At 39.7% G+C, this 14,128-nt stretch overlaps 1 long non-coding RNA gene across 3 annotated transcripts; it reads right to left on the reverse strand.

Moving 5' to 3' along the window:
* Positions 1 to 790: 790 nt before the first annotated feature.
* Positions 791 to 13,611, reverse strand: LOC140697094 (uncharacterized). 3 transcript variants are annotated; one of them, XR_012073915.1, is made up of 4 exons: positions 13,479 to 13,611; positions 10,143 to 10,193; positions 6,192 to 6,235; positions 791 to 1,104 (listed from the first exon to the last, which is right to left on the reverse strand). It is a non-coding gene; the product is annotated as an uncharacterized lncRNA (long non-coding RNA). The 3 variants fall into 3 exon arrangements; XR_012073913.1 differs by lacking the exon at positions 13,479 to 13,611 and adding an exon at positions 11,838 to 12,409; XR_012073914.1 differs by lacking the exon at positions 13,479 to 13,611 and adding an exon at positions 10,513 to 10,633.
* Positions 13,612 to 14,128: the final 517 nt, after the last annotated feature.

A 14,128-nucleotide genomic window follows, 5' to 3' on the forward strand; every position in this document is an offset into this window, starting at 1 on the left:
AGGGCACTGGCAAGTTCAGTTCCATGGTAGGTTACCCTGGATCTCCCAGAGAAATAGGGGAGGAGAGGGTACATTAAAAAAAGAAAGAAAGAAAAAAAGAAGATGGCACCTAAAGAGTAAGGTTAAGGAGCAAAGAGGCTGAGCGTCACTGACTTCATAATCTTTATCCAATCTTATTTTGTAGATGCCAATATCTTCGATGGAACTCAGTGTTTTCCATGAGTAGAGGTGTGATTTTTATGTGAACTGTCTCTTTCGTACCACTGATTTTTCTTCACCTTTCACACTAATCATCTTCTAACATGCTGTATATTTAATTTGCTTAGCCTGTTTGCATCCCTCCTACTACTCAAGAATTTTGTCTGTTTTCTTTGTTATATTCTCAGTACTAAGGATGGTGCTTGGCACATGGTAGGTCTCTGAAAATAGTTGTCGAATGAATGAATAAATTCTCACACGCTAGCCCTCCAGCCCATGTCCCTGCCTCATTGTGTTCCCGATGCCCAGGTTCCCCTCTCTGTGCCCTTACAGTTGGTGACACTGATGTAAGTGAAATGTATGTTACCATGAAGATAAAATCCCAATCATATGGAATCATCCAGGGGACTTGGAGATACGTGGACTAATCTCTCAGTTTGTAACCTCAATGACTTATGTGAAGTCAGCTTGTAAAAATTGAGAGGATGGCTCTGATATCACATGTACGTTTGCCTGACTATTAGGGTCAAACACACACATGGGGCATGTCTAGGTCCTTATGGAAATAGAAAATGGATATGGGACAATTCCATATATATGGAGCACGTGTTTATTACATCATTGAGACCAGTTTGATGACAATTGATATTTTTATATAGTTTCTGTGTTTCTAGTTGTTGGCAAGATGATGTTTACTTGAGTAACTGAAGGCTACTTTGATGTCAGTCTACCTTGGAAAAGATTTCTATGTGCTTTAAAAGTCTCTAATCCACACCAGATAGAAACCAGTCCCCACTCTATGTGGTTCCTTTATTTCTGTGAGATTCCTCAGTACTGGCAATAGCGTAAATCACCACCGGCATGTGAACATGCAGATTTGAAATGTGACTTAGCCACCATTCATATCTACAAATGAAAAGAAGCCATTTTATTAATAGTTCAAGTTGTTGGTAATTCAAGGCTGATTTTTGTTTGGCTTTGAAATGTACTTTACTGCTTTCATTTTGCTCAGCTTGTTTCTACTTTTATATGATGTCTGTTTCCTCCAAGCCCTAGTCCTCCTTTAGAATCGAGAGGTTCTTCTAAACCATCTTCTGAGATTTCTTCCTATAGGGTTCTGAGTAGGACTATGATAACGCTCCTCTTACTTTCTTATATGAGTCTAGCGAGCTGCCCTCAGCCCACGTCCCTGCCTCGCTGCGTTCTTGATGCCCAGGTCTCTTCGCCCTTAGGTCTACTGAGCTAAATCAGAGCTGATGGCTTTCAAAAAGAGTCCTAAGGCATTTATAGCTACATAAAGACCCCTGTCAATCATCTGTTAATTTTTGTGTTAGGAAATTGAGATGCTGTGTGTTATCCATCCATCCACTGAACGAGCATTTGTTGAGTACTTACTGTGTAGAAGACGTGTGCTAGGAACCAAAGGAGGTTTAAAGGTGGGCAAAATACATAATCCTGTTCTCAAGCATCTTAAAGTTCCGTAGGAGAGTTTAGGCATCTAAAGAACTGACAGCCGATCAGGACAAGAATATGTTAATTAAAGGTAAAAATTACACAGCCTAGAAGGAAGCGTTAATTTTGACTAGGGAGTCAGGGGAAGTCAGAAAAGAGAGGGAATATTTGAACTGGGTGGAGTCTATAAGGTCCTGGTAGATGGAACATGGGGTTAAAAGTGTGTTTCAGGCAGAAGAATCAACATAAAGTAAAACGCAGAGGTGTGAGAATATGTGACATGTTCAAGGAACTTTCAAGACTAGAGGATAGAGGATACACAGAAAACTATTGGGAGGTAAGGCTGGAAAACTATTTTGAGAGCAAATCAAGATGATCTGGCTTTAATTCTTTAGGCAATGGCAAACTAGCTAACATGAATATAATTGACTCTAAAAATTTGATGTGCTTATGTTAATTTACAACCACATGGTTTTGGTAAAGTAGAATATATAGATAGATTAAGTAAGGGTACCTTTTTTATATTGGTTATATTGGTTTCTTCAGTTCACAGCTGTATATCTGATGCTCTGAGAATCTAGTTGGCCCTTCAGGACAGATATAGATCACTTGAGAAATGACATCTGTAAAGACTGAACTTGAGAGGTCTGAAGCCATTAGCCAGAGCACCTCCACTGACGGGGACCTGGCCTTGCCCTTGGAGATGAAATGAAAGAAGTCTCACGTTGCACCTAAACCTTTCTTCATGGAGTGAGAACTACTCTATAGCTATAAAAGATGATTCACCTTGGCTCAGGCCAAGGGGTTTAAGGTGACAGAGAAAGAATTAGGTGCTTCAAGAACATCTAGAACATCTAGAAAATGGGAACTGGTTGGCACTTGAAGGGCTACAGCTCTATTAAAGAGGCCTTATTGAGGGAGGACTCTGGATCAGCAGTGTCCCTCATAGCTCAGACTGGTAAGCTTCGACTCCTGACTCCTGCCAGAGGCCATTTCTAGGCCATGGGCACGTGAGCCCCAAAGCCACAGTGGTAGTGGGATGCGACCCTTTCTTGAATAGACTTTATAGGCCTTACTGCCCTGGCTCTCGCCTTTTGGGTTACATCTAATGGTGAAGAGAAATAGCAGATGATAATTCAATGCATTCAGATTGTTTAAAATTTTGCTAAAAGTTGAATGAGAAATATGACTGGAAAGTAACTGCTAATTATTGTCATCTGAACTAAATGATCTGGTACTCGATCATTTTGTGCAAACTTGGTTTCATGGTATATAAATCTCCTTTTCTCCACCAGACTGAATCCCTCCCTGGGGGGAAAGGTCTTCTTTAGTTATCTGATTTCGTACGCTTCCTATTGTGCTCATGTTCGCGTGCACGGTGGCTCCATGATTTCTTGAATGATTTTTCTACTCGTTTCTGCAAGACCTTGTTGCTTGCTTAGACTAGGTATTCAGGACACCCCAATGGCGTGTTTTTACCTAACTGCTTATAAAAAGGGACTCTACATTCAGAAATTGCAGGTTCCATTCTGTATTAATGTAAACTTGTAATAGGACTGACTCATTTTCCATAAAGTTTGAAAGGTGTGTGTGTGTGTGGTGTATCTGTGATTAAGGTGTTTTATTATTTTTTGGGGGGTGGAGGATAATTAGGTTGATTGATTTATTTATTTTTAGAGGAGGTGCTGGGGATTGAACCCAGGACCTTGTGCATGCTAAGCATGCGTTCTATCACTTGAGCTATACCCTCCCCCCACTTAGATTTCTGTTGTTGTTTCTGGTGTAGCTCCAACGGCAGACAGTGCAGCCTGTAGCATGTGCTGAACAGACATTTATAGGACAACCTAATAAAGTGAAACGGAGAAAACAGGAGGAAACCTAAGTTTACTTGAAATCTGATCCCTCCTGTTTCAATTAAACTCTTGTCTAGTGCTCACCAATGTAGTATCATCGATTCCCCTGTGTGGGCTGTTACCACAGCTCTGCTTTGTCTGTCCCCTTTCAAGCTACCATTGTTCCCTTGGAGATGTGCTTAATTAAGAGCCACCCATCATAGCTTCTTTCTTTCACCTTCTCTTCAGTTATCTCTTCTCTGATTCCTTTCTTCCGGTCTCAGGTCCTGCACTGCTCTTTCAGATGGGCCCCTTCTCCATCCCTGGCCTGCATGGGGCTGTTGAAGTGAATTTCCCCAGATAAGACTCTCTTTGCTTTCACTGAGAGCTTCATTGTAGTTTTGGGAACATGAAAAATATGCAGTTATGAGTGTACATATTTCCCATGTTTTAGTTAAGATGGATCTATAGTCTGCCTTTCCAGATGTTACAGAGGTGCAACTGTTGTCTTGGACTTTGCTTTGTGGATTGAATATTGCCATTCAGATGCCTGAATCATGTGCAGCTTTTTAGCAAACCCAGACCTAGCCTTTATTCAAATACATCTAAACCTGTGAGACTGTTTCCTTTCTCCTCCCCCTTCTCATGCTTACGTAGTCTCTCGTCTTTCTTCCCTCGCTCGCTTCTTCACATTGTGGGGTTTTTTTCCCCTATCTTTTCCTTGTGTTCAGCTATTTCTCTCTTTCCTCATTTCTAGCTCTCTTATTCCAGTCTTTCTTTAGAAATATCCATTCATACAAGTAAAGTTGAGCCCCGAAATAATATAGGCTGGCAGGGCTGCAATGAAAGGAAACAGAAAGTGAGAGCGACAGCACTCGCTCCCAGCTCGGGGCCCTTCTGTGGTTGTCCACGTCTGGTCTGCAAGCCTAGGGACTGTCTCCCGCCTCCTCCTCTTTCCCACACCCACTCCCTTCCCCTGCGCTTTTGGAAGATGTGTCAAGCACGTGGACTGGTGACTTTTACTCCCTCCTGGGTAAGAGCTGGTATGTACTTCTGAGCTGGGCTTCCATGAGTGAGTCAACATTGAATATTTAACTTTGTCTCCTGAGAAACCAGAATTTTTATGTCCCCAAGGAATTCACTTAGTGAGGGACATGAGTGATGGTTGGTTGTGAAAGTTCCAAAAGATTTCTATAAAAACTGGAAAGTCAGGCTTTGAGTTTACCAGGAGAATATACTTGGTTCAAGCCACCTATCTATGTAGGGTTGTGAAATTCATTAAACTCTTTGATGAGTTGGGAGTTGTCGATGTCAAAAGGATACTTAAGTTTCTCAAAGGAAATTTGCATCAGGCTCACATTTTAGTGTGTGGAGAGCTTTTCCACTTTGGTGTATTTTGGTCAGGAAGAAGTAGAACACAAATCACCTGCTAGAAATTGGAGCCACGCTAGTAAATGCAGGCTCTCCAGTTTTCCGTATTCTCAGTCTTCCTTAGCATCAGAATCTTTTGCTGTCACAACATTACCCGTTTCCTACAACTTGACGAACGGTAGTCTATTTCTTATTCAATGCCTGCCCACAGGACAGCAGCCCACAGGATGGTGCCCAATTGCAGGAGACTCCCGACTGTGTTGCAGGGGGAGGTGTTTGTCTGTGCTGATGTAATGCCAAGAGGAAGATATTCCTCACAATCCAGGATTGGAGCCCAAAGTTGGGAGTTGAGAAGGCAGCAGTTGGTAAATCAAAATGGCAGTGCAAATGGGCCAAAGGAAGTGACCCTGGATCTAAATACAGAGACCCTGAGGGTCCTTCCAGGCCACCTTCTTACACAAGTTTGAGGCATTCTGGGCCGAAGTCAGACTGGTCAGTTACTACTTGTGGTACATTCTCTGGAGGCACAATTTAGACCAATTAATCACATGGGTAGCTAATCTGAAAGTGGTGATTCTTATTGACCTCAATTTTAGGGTGACATTTTCTTCATCCCCAGATTACTGGGGTACACCTCTTTTATGGGCTCCCTTGTCCTCTAGACACCGACCAAACCTACCTGTACTCCCTCCTTGTGTCTTCTGCTTACTCCCAGAACTCATACTAAAAGAAGAGTGTCTTCGTTTTTGTTTTCTTTGTCCTGGTCTCCCCCTTTCTGAAGCAGTCTCATGAGAACGGTTGCCAGCATGTCATTTGTTGCTCTCCAGTTTTCCTCCCACTGACTGACTGTACCTTCCCACACACACACACTCGGGGGTGCTGCTCATAAACTCGCTCATCCAGGAGGCTAGCTCTGCTGTGCTCGAATTTTCCTGTTTTGCCTCCCCTCCAAAGTCTACCTTTCCAGTGTTCCTTTATATCATGACTCCGTTCGGTATCTTTTCGTTTCTATGAAATAATCTGAGCTAGGATATTAAAGATTGAGCAATACTGTAGCTAGATAGTTTTATTTTAAAATCAGTCTTTGATGTTTTGATTCATAGAAGTGAATAATAACTGGAATTCTAGGCATCCTAGTTGCAGGATGGCACAGACTGTAGCTGCTGTAAGAATAGCCACTCAGCACCCCCCAGTCCCGGGTATCAGTCCCCTTCATCAGTCCAATGGCTGTTGTGGCACAGAATCAAACTTTGAACTAAAAAGCAGTGAAATACTAGTTTTCACAGAATTATCTTTTGACAAGTACCCACTCATTTCACACTTGGGTTGTTGTCTTACCTCTGCCATGAATTCTGCAAATTTGGACTATTGCTCATTCATCTCTAAAATCAATGGGGTGAGAGAATTTTTAAGTTAAATTCCAGGTCTAATACTCTCATAATAACTGTAACTGACATTTTATTTATGAAGAACTGTATGCCTTAGTAAGCATTTCATTGATTCTAGTATTTGATAAGTAATTTTTCAGTGCCTACCATGTACCAGGCACTGTAGTAGGCCCCAGGGATAGGATAGTAAACATGGCGTATAGAACTCCTGGCTTCATGAAGCTTATGTTCCAGTGAGGGAGACAGAGAAAGAACATCTAAACAATGAGTAGACGTAATTTCCTATAATGCTGAAAGCTATGAAGGAAGGTGATGCATGATCAGGGGATAGAGGGTCTGGATGGTTATTTAAGGCAAAATGATTGGAAGGTTACATTTGAGTTGAGCTCTGAAAGGTATGTGAGAGAAGCCACAGAGAACATAAGAGGAAAAAAAGAAAGTAAACAGAAGCCCTAAGGCTGAAGAGGCTAGTGTGGAATGAGCAGGGGGCAGACTGCAGGATGTGAAGTTAGAGATAGGAGGGTTCGGATCTAACAGCATCTTGTAAGCCACGTCAGTCCTGTCATGTGGGGATCACATCAACCCTATGATGTATAGGCAGGTACTGGTGTTATCTCCATTTCACTCATAAGAAAACTAAGGCTCAGAGAGGGTATGGAACTACTCCAAGTTCACACAGTCTGTCCATTACAGAGCCAAGTGATCTGGCTCCAGGGACTCCACCTTTGACCATTGTGTTCTGTCTTTAAATAGTAGGAAGTTGAGATGAGATTGAGTTGAGATGTTGATCTGATGAGAAGTGTTTGGGAGGTTTTAAGGAGGGAGCGACATGGTTGAGAGCTCCAGCTTCCATGAAGTGGGAGAGGAGGGGAGCAGGGAGAGCAGTCGGAAGAGGACTGCAGTGGTCCAGGTGAGGTGGTAGTGGCTTAGACCACTCAGGGTTTGCTGGAACTCTGAGCCATGTCAAAGACTGGTCCGTGTGATTATGTATGGTGCATCTTGTGCTCATTTTAATTTTCAAATAAATGTATTTAAACTAAGAAAACCCAAAAAACAAAAACTGTTCACCCATTTTTTCTGCCCACTTGCCCCTGCCTCTGGCAACCACCAATCCATTCTCTGTATCTATGACTAGGTATATAGTGTCTATATATTCACACTATAAGAGAGATCATACTTATTTTCTCTGCCTGACTTATGTCACTTAACATAATGCCCTCGAGGCCTATTCATGTTGTCACAGAAGGCAAGATTTCATTCTTTTTAATAGCTGAATAATATTCCATTGTGTGTGTGTATATATATCTCATATGACACTTTCTTTATCCATTCATCCATCGATGGACACTTAAGTTGCTTCCATGTCTTGGCTATTGTGAATAATGCTGCAGTAAACATGGGGATGCATATATCTTTTTGAGTTAGTGTTTTAGTTTCCTTTGGATAAATATTCACAAGTAGAATTGCTGGATCATGTGATAGTTCGATTTTTAGTTTCTTAAGGAACCTCCATATTGCTCTCCACAGTGGCTGCACCAGTTTACAGTTCCCACCAACAGTGTGCAGAGTTTTCCTTTTCTCTATATCCTCACCGATACTTGTTACTGCTAGTTTTTTTGATAGCCATTCTAACAGGGGTGGCATGAAACCTCACTGTGGTTTTGGTTTCTGTTTCCCTGATGATTAATGATATAGGGCACAATTTCATGTACTTGTATGTCTTTTTTGGAAAAATGTCTATTTGTATCTTCTGCCCATTTTTAAATTGGATATTTCCCCTTTTGCTATTGAATTGTATGAGTTCTGCGCATATTCTGGATGTTAGCTCCTTGTTTTCTCCCATTCAGTAGGTTGCCCTTTTCATTTTATTGATTGTTTCCTTTGCTGTGCAGAAGTTTTTAGTTTGACGTAGTCTCAATTGTTAATTTTTGCCTTTGTTAAGCTCTTGCTTTTGGTCTCAAATTTAGAGAATCAACACCAAGACCTATGTCAAGGAGTTTACTGCCTACGTTTTCTTCTAGGAGTTTTATGGTTTCAGGTCTTATATTCAAGTCTTTAGTCCATTTTGAGTTAATTTTTGTGTGTAGTATAAGACAGTGGTCTAGTTTCATTTTTTGCATGTGGTTGTCCAGTTTTCCCAACACCGTTTATTAAAGAAGCTGTCCTTTCCCCATTGTATATTCTTGCCTCCTTTGTCATAAATTATTTGGCCATATATGCATGGGTTCATTTCTGGGCTCTCTCTTCTGTTCGTTGATCTATGTGTTTGTTTTTATGCCAGTACCCTACTATTTGAATTACTAGAGTTTTATAATAGAGCTTGAAATCACGGAGCGTGGTGCTCCAGCTTTGTTCTTTCTCAGGATTGCTTTGACTATTTGACGTTTTTTATGGCATCTTTGTGCTTAGTGTGTCTGTTTTGGTTTGGGCTTTATTTTGGGTGGAGGAGGGTACATCTGATGATTTAATGTATTCACATTTACCAGCCTCTGTAAATACAGAGGACTTCACCTCACTTTCAGGTAGCTGCTCTCCCAAGAGCAGAGCACTCAAGAGCCTTTTTTGCAGGTCTATGAGCAGAGCTGAGAGAGCCTATTTTAAAGGTTGGTGTTCAAGTTTTTCAGCCTCTTCTTCCTACTGTATATTTTTTAATACGTTAGAATTAATGACTTTTTTCTAGACAAATACCCTTTGGACCTTTTGGAAGAATACGCTTTTAAAATTGATTCATTCTTCTTCAAATACATTACCAGTTTTTAAATGTTCTTGATGCGAAGCACCTTAGGGTACATTCACATAGTTTAAGGCAAAATAACCTGTCCTTAAATTCATCCCACTTATAGTTGTTTAATTTGCTGATGTTCTTACAGAGTCGATTGCTAGCTAACTCCACATTTAGAAAGATGTACTGAAGCACAGTCTGGTTTAATTAACTAATTTTTTGGTAGCAAATTAGAAATAGACTTTTCACTAGAAAATAAAATAAACTCTTAATAGTCTAACTAGAAATACACTCCTAGTTTTCTTGATTCACCTAATGATAATGCTTCTAGCTATCCTGCAATGACCAAAAATACACACATACAATATATATTTATATATTACATGTAGTTATTATATAATTATTTTTAATAAATATACAATTAAATAACTCTGGAGTGACAAAAACAGGTACATAAATATATGTTTATATATTAAATGCAGAAAAATAAGATATCCACTGAAAAGATCTTTTAAGAGTAAAGACTAAGTAAAAACATTTCCAAACAAAACAAATCCAAGAAAATTTGCCACCAATAGAACTTAACTAAAAGATGTATTTTACGTGGGATAAAAACGATCCCGGAGAGAGGGTCTGAAAAGAAAGAGGAAAGGGTAAGAAGAACAAAATAAAACTAAAACAAATAAAAACACTGAACAAGCTGATATAAAAAAGGAACAGTAAGTTTGGGGTTTAAAAATCAAGATATCCATAATTCTGGACAATAGTAGCATATAAATCAGGAAGGAGGTGATTGATGATAAACACACTTTTATATTGTTGTGGGAACATAAAGATATTAATTTAAGACCAGTTAAATATGCAAGTTAAAATTTCTAAATTTGCCTTTAAAAAAAGAAAGAAAGAAAAATTGTATAACTTTAAAGCAAGTAAAGAAGAAAAAAATGTAATGGAGAAATGTAAGTCAATCTAAAAAGACAAAATGAGAAATAAAAAATTAGATGCTCAAAGTAATCTGGTTACATGAATAATTACAATCAACTAAATGGACTTACCTTATTAAAGTCGAAGATTCTCAGAATGGATGCATAAGAAAAATTCTGTTCTATAAGAGACATACTTAAGACACAGAAAACCTTTCAAACAAAAATATTAGAATTGAATAGAGATAATGCTTACCTTCATAAGGGAATCAGTTCACCTTGAAGTTATAAGAAGTTTATTATATATCTGAAAAGATAGAGCAAAAATGGTCAGTGCTATAAGTGAAACCGATAAATCCACCGTTTAGTGGGAGATATAACACTTTTCTCAGTAATTTATTGATTAAGCAGACAATCAGTAAGGATACAAAAGATTTGAAAGGTATGATTAATAAGACACCACATTTACATATGTATATAGAATACATATTATTTTCAAAATACATTAAAAAATTTAAAAAGTGACCACATACTAGGCCGAGAATAGAATTTATAACATTTTTAGAAAATCAGTATTGCAAATCTATTCTCTCATCACAGAACAAATTAGCTTAGAAATCACTTACCAAAAGATAAAAAACATGTTTGGAAATTTAAGAAACACACTTTCTAAATGACCCATGAGTCAAAAAAATCACACTAGATATGAGAAAACACTAAATTCAGAAGAGTTACGAAAATACTACATTGCAAAATTCATGTGATGTAACTCAAGCAGTACATAGAGAAAAAGCTATACCCTGAAAGTAGCGGTCAGCAAACATTTTCTGTAAAGGAATAGATAGTAAAATATCACTAGAAAAAGAGAACATTTGGAATAAATGATTAACTGAAGAACATTCAACACAAACAAACTAATAAAACCAAACAGAAACAGAAAATAAACCCAGAGAAAATAAGAGGAAGGAAATGATAAAGACATGAACAGATATAAATAAATAGAAAGACTCCCTAAACCAAAGCTAAAATCTGGTTATTTTGAAGGACTGCTTTAGCCTGGGTGCTCCAGAAAGCAGAACCTTAGGTCAAGACCAAAGTTTCTAACATTTGTTTATTTGAGAGGTATAAGCCCAGGGCTTTGAGAGTGAGATTAAGGAAAAAAAAAAAAAAAAACAGTAGCAAGAAGTGGGGAACTCGACACATTCACTCAGCGGTGTGATCTTGCATCCAGGTGACAGTGGAGGGTAATTCAGTGTGGGTGAGCTCCATGCAAGAAAGAAAGGAAGCAGGTGGTCAAAAAAATCTAAGAATGCACATAGGTTGTGTTGCAATACAAAGATCAATAATGCTTCTCAAAGTCTGAAAAGACTGATGTCCAAAAGAAGAGAAGGCATGAGTGAACCATAATAGGAATAATATTGTTAAATCTCTGATGCAGCAGAGATTTAAATAAGAGAGTATCATGAACCACTTTATGCCAAGAGTTTTGAAAACTCAGGTGTTAATGAAATTTCTAAAAAAGTATGATTTAGTAAAACTGATTCAAAAAGAAAAAGAAAATCAGAGTGCTCCTAAAAATTATTAAATAAAATGAATCACTGTATTAAAAAAGTTCCCTCCAAAAACACAGGACTTAGGTAATTTCATAGGAAAATTTAACAATAGCAAAAGGCCAAGCAACTGATAATTCCAATTTGCAAAACCTTTTAAAAGAATGTAAAGAGAAGAAACACCCCCAGATTAATATGTGAGGTCAGTCCAACCTTTACACCAAAGTCAGTCAAATATTATTTGAGGAAGGAAAGTTACTAGGTTCACTTTTGAATACAGATGCAAAATCCTAAACAAAGTATCATCAGCTGATTTTATCAATAGATGAAAAAGTTATGACTGGCAGTTGGTACAACTACTTTGGAAGACAATGAGGCATTGCCTGATCCCCTGCACATACCTTGTGGCCCAGCAGTTTGTCTAGATACAGCCTCTAAACTCGTGCATGTGTATGTAGACATGTGTTCAAGCATGTTCATAATATTGTACAAACAGCCCAGTCACCAATCAGCAATAGAATGGAAAAGAGTGTTCATACTACACACATGTATAAATAGAAACATACATTTATAGAGAAACAGTGAAATGAACTAGCTCCTTGCTGCATTGTGGGTACACCTTATTAACATAATGGTAAAAAAGCAAGTCTTTGAAAACTGCAAATACTGGATTCTCTTAAAAACAAGCAAAATTAAACAATATTATTTATGGGTACATCCACATGTGGTAAAACTGCCAAGGAAAGCAAGAGACTGAAAAGCCTGCAAACCAACTATAGCTGCTACCTCTGACAGATGGAGGAGGGGAGGAGGGAGGAGAATATTACCTAAGATGGGTAATACTCTGTCTCTTCTATTGGGGTGGGGACAGGAGGGCTGTTGCTATTATATCATATATATCCTCTCCAAAATATATATCATAGGTGACACTTCACACAAACACAGACCGACACACAGAGAGAGAGAGAGAGAGAGAGAGAGAGAGAGAATTTTCCAAAAAGAGTTAAGACTATTACATACTCAGACCCAGTGGAGGGAAGGGCCACTCTGGATTCTGAAACTGGAGAGGGGTAGGGCTTCCATGCCTGCAGAGGTGATGGGTGTGCGGCCAAAGAGCAAATCAGAGGGGCCGATGGGATTATGAAGAGCCTTGCCTGAGATCTGTGTTTCGGAGGGAAGACTTCTGACCAGATTTTGGAAAGGATATGAAAGCATAAGGTCAGTGACCAGGGGACCAGTTACAAGACTTCTAGTTCAGGCAAGAGATGACAAAAGGATCACCCAAAGTAGGGGCAGCCAGGATAGAGGAGACAGGAAGGATTTGAAAGATATCTCAGAGGCAGAGTGGACAGGACCGGGTGCTGCCTGGTAGATGTGAAAGATGAGGGAGGGAAAAAAATCAACGTGACCTCAGGGAGCCTAGATTCTAGATTCTAGATTCTCATTATCAGAGGGGTAAAAATGCCTGTTACCTGGCCATGGAAACTAGAGGCATATTTTTATGGCCCAGCAGGGAAGGGGAGAGGAAGATGAAAGATTGAGTTTGAGTTATATCCAGGGTTGGCCTGGCCAAAGGGCATTTGGTGACTGCTCTTCTGGAACCTGTCCCACTATGACTGCCTGCTTCTTCTCGGAAAACGGTAACATAATACCTTATGTTACCCAGTCTTCCTTAACTTTCCCCAACTTAGTGGCCCCTTTAAACCCTCTTATGAAGGACCACAGCTCTCATATGACTGTGGCAAAACAATTACACAAGTTGCAGGTTTGGAGAACTAACCCTCTGAGCAGTGTCTGGCCAGTGCACATGGTCAGGGCTCCAGGAAGCCCTTTTTACCATCTGTCATACTTGACAGAACAGCTGTCCTAGAGAGTCATTTGTTCCTTTAGGTGTTGGAGACTTATTCCAGAATTCCAGAGTCACTTAATTGAAATGAAATATTTACATCCAGAGAATCAGAGGACCCCGGTGTATTAGTTTGCTAGAGCTGCCATAATAAAATACCACTGACTGGATGGCCTAACAGAAATTTATTTCTCACAGTTCTAGATGCTAGAAGTCCAAGATCAAGGTGTTGGCAGGTTTGGTTTCTCTTGAGGTCTTTGTCCTTGGCTTGCAGATGGCTGCCTTCTCCCTGCGTCCCCACATGGCCTTTTCTTTGTGGGTACAGATGGTGGGTGTCTCTTCTTCTTATAAGGATGATAGTCCTATTGTATTATGGCCCCACCCTTATGACCTCATCAACCCAAATTACCTCATTAAGGCCCTACCTTCAAATACAGCCACATTGGGGGTTAAGGCTTCAACATATGAATTTGGAGGGAAGACATAACTCTGTCCATAACAGTTGATTCTAATCAAGACCTAACCACACATTAGAGGCTTGGGCTTTTGGACTTTTCCTGCATTCTTGTGCTCCTCATCCAAAAATGAAGGTACAGGGACTAGAACAGTGGATCTCAGCACAAGCATGCGTTAGAGTCACCTGCGTGGCTTGTCAAAACACAGATTGCTGAGTCCCTTCCCCAGAGTTTCTGATTCAGTGGACCGAGATGAGTGGGACTTTGCATTTGAACAAGTTTCAGGGTGCTGTTGCTGCTGCTGGTTCAGGGACCACACTTTGAGAACTACTGGAATAGAAAGACCTACATGGTCCTCGTAGCTTTAGCAATTCTGTGAATGGTTCTACAG

The sequence above is a fragment of the Vicugna pacos genome, chromosome 6 (genome assembly GCF_048564905.1).
Source record: "Vicugna pacos chromosome 6, VicPac4, whole genome shotgun sequence".
In the NCBI taxonomy this organism is placed as follows: Eukaryota; Metazoa; Chordata; class Mammalia; order Artiodactyla; family Camelidae; genus Vicugna; species Vicugna pacos.